Source organism: Panthera leo, chromosome C2, assembly GCF_018350215.1.
Source record: "Panthera leo isolate Ple1 chromosome C2, P.leo_Ple1_pat1.1, whole genome shotgun sequence".
Taxonomy (NCBI): domain Eukaryota; kingdom Metazoa; phylum Chordata; class Mammalia; order Carnivora; family Felidae; genus Panthera; species Panthera leo.
The window spans coordinates 61,735,697-61,741,949 of NC_056687.1; positions in this window are offsets into that span (position 1 = coordinate 61,735,697).

The window sequence follows — 6,253 nt, forward strand, 5'->3', positions numbered from 1 at the left end:
TAAATAAACACTTAAAAAATAGTTTATTTCTGTAAAGTCTTTCTCTTGCCCTTTCCCACACGACCTTAACCTCGAAATGGAATTCAGCCCTACTTCTGATCTGGGCTACCTGAATAATCTTTGTGATATTCTTTTGTGCTAATGACTACTTATTCTTCAGGAGGTTCTCTCTTTTCTTCCTCCTTTCCCACACCAGCCTTCAGTGGTGTGCACCTCTGCACAGCGTTCATGTATTCCCATCATCTCATCTCTGTGAGAGCAAGCCCTTGACAATCACACACACAAGTGTCACAGCCATCTTTCAATGTGCAATGCTGATGTGCTGCCACAATTTCACTTCACTCAAAATATTCTTCTCAACTTGAAGCTTGAGTAAGCAGGTAGAGGTAAGGATCAAAATACAGCATTCATCTTCACTTGCAAGGGCATCCCGGCTCCTCGCACAGAGCCCGGCAAATAGTCAGGACCCACAAATATCTGGGTAATGGATGAATAAATGCATCGTGCATTGACAAGAGTGTAGCCAAAACACTAAACTTGTTTTTCAGTGATAGATCATAAATGGGGAAAAGTCCAGACGGGATAATGGTGCAGGACAGATGTGAAGCTTAAAGTTGAAGAAATATTGATATGGAGGCAGGTGTGCGAGTGTGTGTGTGTGTGTGTGTGTGTGTGTGTGACATATTCTGAGAGAAGTAAGTTCAGAATCAAATAGTTTAAAGGAAAAGGAGGAATTAGGACATTGCATATGGTCAAGAGTTCTGAAAAGTCACCCCTTCCATTCATAAAGAGTGTTCACAGCCCCATTTTTAGTGATCCCAATTTCACCTAGACACAGATCTAGGCATACATAGTCTGTTTGACCAAATGGCAAGACAGTGAAAGGGTTATTAAAATATTTTATTTGTATCATGAAAAGATTGACTTATAAATCTTTGTTAAATGTCTGTCTCCCTGGGGGAACCCGGCTGGCTCAGTTGGTAGAGCATGCAACTTTTAATCTTGGGGTTGTGGGTTCGAGCCCCACGCTGCGTGTAGAGATTACTTAAAAATAAGATCCTAAAACAAAACAAAAGAAAACAAAACAAGAAAAACAAAGAACAAAGTCTGTCTTCCCAGCTAGACATAGACTTCAGAGGACAGGAGCTTGCCCTCAGGGAACAGGTGAATAATTACACAGGTGCCTGGCTCACACTAGTCTCTTCATGGAGATTTGTGAATGAACAAGTGAATGAATGAATGCACAAACCTTGGCATCTGTGTATTCACACCACTCTAGAGGATTTTTCCACCACTACCATTGAACAATTTGTTAAATAGTGAGTAGTGACCTTATATTTGCAGTTGCTGTATCCCTCTATGTGAACCCTTTGCAGGTTGACCTTGTCAGGCCATGTCATCAGTGTCAGGTCACAGAGGTATCGTAAGCTCTCCTTTCTTCTCATCATTTTGAATTAGCTTCCTTGTTATTTATGTGATAATATTTTAGGGCATATTTATTTCGAGAAGAATAATGTATTTAGCAAATGCTATATATACAGGAGGTTTTAAGTGAGACAAAATGCAGCAATTAATGCTAATGAGTCTGCTGTTAGCATGTAATATTCCTGGTGTTATAATCATGCATCACCGAACATGGGCCTCAGTTTGTTCAACAGATGCCGATCTTAATGGCCACATTCTCTTCCCATGGATAAGTTAGCTTTAGTTAAATGTACCATTAAAAATAACCATTTAAAATGTTAATGAAAACGGTGACTGTATCCACCAGGAATTTTTGTTTTAACCTCTGCTCTATTCTTATTTTCAAAGGGCTTTTGGGAAGATGAAGACCCTATTGCCTATTTACAGTGCTTTACACAGGAAAAGAGAGAGAGAGAGAGAGAGAGCAGCTCAGTTCATTACAATTAAGATCTAATGTGACCCTTTGCAGCAGCTGCAGGCTGCAGGCCTGCGTCCTTAACGCTAACCACAACGGGAAACTACTGTGTTTTCATCTCTTGTTTCTTCTCAATATTAATTTAGAATGTGAGGCAGAATTAGGTAATTGGGGTCCTTGCTAGTCCAAGTAGTTAATATCCAAATATCTTGTCTTCCTGGAAGTACCATTATTTTATCACAAATTAGTATTAAAGAAGGGAAAATACCAAAATATTGCTACTTAGGTATAAGGATATGATCCTTCCAGAACAAAAGAAAGCCTAAGGCAGGCTTTTTTTTTTTTAATTGAAATATAGAGTTTGTAAAACAAAGGTTTAATAGATGCAGAGGGAGAGCTATGCATCTTTCCACATTTTACCACTGCTCATGCATGGCCTGAGACAGATTCTTTAGGTCCTAGAATGTGTCTACATGGTATGTGAGCATAGGGCAGAGAAATGTATATGTGTATGCCTATGTGTATTTAATTGGCATGACCCAGGCCTCCTCTGGGCTCATTTCTTTCTGGCTGGGCTACATAAACCTTTAGGCCTGGCTAAATTGGTTCAGGGCAGTGTAGATGGGCCAGGCTGCTGAGAGGCAAAGAAGGGAAGGGTCAGCCAGACCTGGGGAACATGTTTCTTAAGAGCTTTTTCAAATACACAACCCAACTGTCTTGTGAGTAGGAAGTGTCTCCATTCAGGTGCTCCCAATCCTTTCTTTGGTGAATCCTCTTGGTTCTGGGAGGTTTTGTTTTCTTCTTTCTTTCAGAATTTACTGAAGTATTTATGTATCTGGGTGAATTGATGCTACTTAAAGGCTTTTCCATCTCAAGACTTGCTGATGATATAGAGCCTGGGAGTTCACATATTAAGAATAAGGCAAAAACTCAGCAATGCAAGTTACACTAATTATCTAGGACTCAGGAAAGACTAAAAGGACAGAGAGGTTTATTTAAAATCCAGGGATTTGGAATCAAAATGTTAATGCAGTAGAGGCCTGTGGATGGGGTGGAGAGGGTCCACCGACAACTGCCTGGGATCTTCTAAAGATTCTTTAGCTGGAGCTTCATGGGGCCATAACCACACCATTTCTCTTGACGTGACCAGTGTCCTTCCCCATTCCTGAGTTTCTGATCAGGGTCTGTAACCAGAGTTCACTCCTTGTTGATTACCCGTAGACACTACACCAGGGGGAGTTATCACACAGAGTAATCTTTATTTGCGTCAAATAAGGAGATGGTGAAGAAGAACTTCCAAAGTGGTGACTCCCCGAGCAGGGTGAGTAGATTCTTTTTATTTAGGGTTTCGTATGCAGTACCCAGAAAGGAGAGTTTTGTCATCTTGTATAAAGGCAGGCATATTTGGAAAGCTTGCCTGCAAGAGCACCCTATGTGGTGTTAATGAAGCTTGGGCTCCTCCTCAGGAAGAGACTTTCACAGTATGATGAAGCAGAGATAACTGCCAGATAAGAAGGGGCTATGGGCATGCTCCAAGAACCCTTATAAATGGGATGGGGTTTGAGGCTTATTACCTCTGGTAAGAAATACAGGGTTTAGCTTGTTCATAGGCTGGAATCATTTCAGTTGACCTTGAGTCCAGGCTTCTGTTAAAACAGCTAGTATATATTTGTTAGTAGTGTTTGAAGACCCAATAGCTGATGAGGGAGAAACTGTTCTCTGAAAAAAATAAGGTTTAAATTTTTTGCTAGTGTTAACTTATTAACCCTATGGGTCACGATTTTAATCCTACAAAAACAATTCAAGAATGTACATTGGGTAAATCTTTACTTTTGAAACAGCACTAGGAGTTTTACCATTGATTTATTATCTCTGATATGGTTAGCTATTTCCTGGCTTGGTAGAGACTGCTAGTTTTTGCATTCCATTTGTTCTTTTAAATCCTTAACTGTTGAGGTTTTTGCATTTCTTTGTAATTCTAACACTTCCTAGGAAATTCTGTGAGAAGTGTGCTTGGGCAAGAAGACCAGGTAGGGCTCTTCTCTGGTGTCCTGAAAGTTTTGTCTTGTCTTTCTTTTTCCAGGGACCCTGACTCTTTCTGCTGACAGGTCCATTTCTGGTGTTTGCTTGCACTGTTAGGAGCATCCTCTCCATGCAGACAGACTGGAGGTGGAAGTTCTTTGGACCAGTATGTCTCTAATTGGATCTGGGAGGCCAGACAGGGGCAGGCAGGGTGAGCAGGTAGAATGACACAAAGTAAAGATAACATGGCCAGTCCCAATTTCACACTACCTTATACTACAAATTGTCTTGTTTTAAAAGCCCTTGAGAAGTCACCCAGCACCTTCTCATTGAGAATGTTTGGGTCTGTAAGAAGTGACTAAGTTAGAATACTTCCCCTCTCCAGTGTTCTCAAACACAGTTCCCAAGGTTTGCTAAAGATCCTCAACAGTTTGAGATTTTGGGGCCAGGAAGTAGAGCTGACTAATGAAAGTCTACCCCAATGTGCCAGTCCAGGGAGTAGAAGAGAGTAAGTTAGCAGGGAGAGTGGAGAAAGGGCCTTTTCCTCTTCATACTGAAGACCCTTAATTCTCCAGTCTTGGGCTTACAGGCAGCAAAGTGTTCCATGTTTGTGTAACAATTGTGTGTGTGTGTGTGTGTGTGTGTGTGTGAGGGAGGGTTCTGCCTTTTGTTCCATAGACTTGAGTTTAGAAATCTTCCACCAGTGTCATGAGATTACAGTGATTGGTAGAAAAAAATCCCACATGTAGTGTATTGTTATTTGCATTGAACATAATTCAATTCTATTTTGACAAATGTTGATAAATTATTAGCCTTTCACTGTGCTAGGTCTGAAAAGATCACAAGGCTGAAAAAGTCATGGCCCTTTAATTAAGAGGTTAACCTGGGTGGCTCAAGTCGGTTGAGCATCCCACTCTTGATTTCAGCTCAGGTCATGATCCCAGGGTCATGGGATCAAGCCCTGTGTTGGGCTCCATGCTGAGTGTGGAGCCTGCTTAAGATTCTCTCTCCTCTCTCCCTCTGCCCATTTCCCCTGCTGGTGCTTCTCTCGCTCCCTAAAATAAATAAAAAAATAAATAAATAAAATAATTTAAAAAAAAAGGAGTTTAGATTCACAGACTCACCTTCTTCCCAGCTCTCAGGTGTTGCTTTGAACATGTTTTTAAATAAATGGATATAAAGGGAGTAGAAAATGGGGTATACAACAAAGAATTTCTTCTGAAGCACTCAGAAGGCAAAGCCTCCAGGTGGTATTAACTTTCTAACCCTGTAGCTTTCGTGGCTAAAAGGAAATAAAATCTCAAGCCAGTTAAGGACAATGCTATTAAAGACTCCAAATAGTTTTTTTATAAGATTGGAAATGGGAGGCATATAATAAAGACTGGCTATCCTTTGGCCCAGGTTCCTGAGAGGTAACCTTTAGTTCCTTAAAATTTTCCAAGTGGTAGGAGAGTTTCTTTGTTATTCATGTTGGGTCCCTGGAGCCACACCTGATATTTCATGCTAATGAGGTAAATTCTGATGGGCCCCTAGACGGTTTATGCCAATGAGGGATGGGGGCTGGCCATGCCACAAAGACCAGTCCTGTAGTTAGAGTACAGGGGCTTTGAGTCTTGTGGTCGTGACATCAGTCTGACCTCCTGGCAAGAGAGGGGTCCTGGAGATGGAGTTTGGCTGTTCATACAATAATTCAATCAATCGTGCCTAAGTAATGAAGCTCTAATAAAAACTCTGTGCACCAAAGCTTGGATGAGCTTATCTGGTTGGCCACACTCTGGGCATTGTCACACATCAGTATGCTGGGAGGGTAACGTGTCCTGATTCCAGAGGGGAGAGGACAAAAGAAACTTCACGTTTGGGATTCTCTCAGACTTTGCCTGAAGTGTCTCTCCTATTGGCTGGTTCCAATTTACATCCTTTTGCTATGATAAAACTGTAATCATAAAGATAATACTTCCCTGAGTTCTGTGTCATTCTAGAAATTATTAAATACAAGAGGATAGTGGGAACTGAATTTGAGGCGAGCTGATCAGAAATAAAGGTGGCTTGAGGTCCCTGAACTTGTGGCTCGCATCTGATGTGAGAGCTATTTTGTTTGAGAACTGTGTCTTTAACTTCGAGTTTGGCAAACTCATTGAAGAAGGGCATTTTTAGAGTTTTACATAAAATCAGTGGTGCCTGGGTGGCTCCGTTGGTTATGTGTCCAACTTTGGTTCAGGTCATGATCTTGTGGTCTGTGGGTTCAAGCCCCACATCGGGCTCTGTGCTGACAGCTCAGAGCCTGGAGCCTGCTTCGGATTCTGTGTCTCCCTCTCTCTCTCTGCCCCTCCCTCCCTCCCTCTCTGTCTTTCT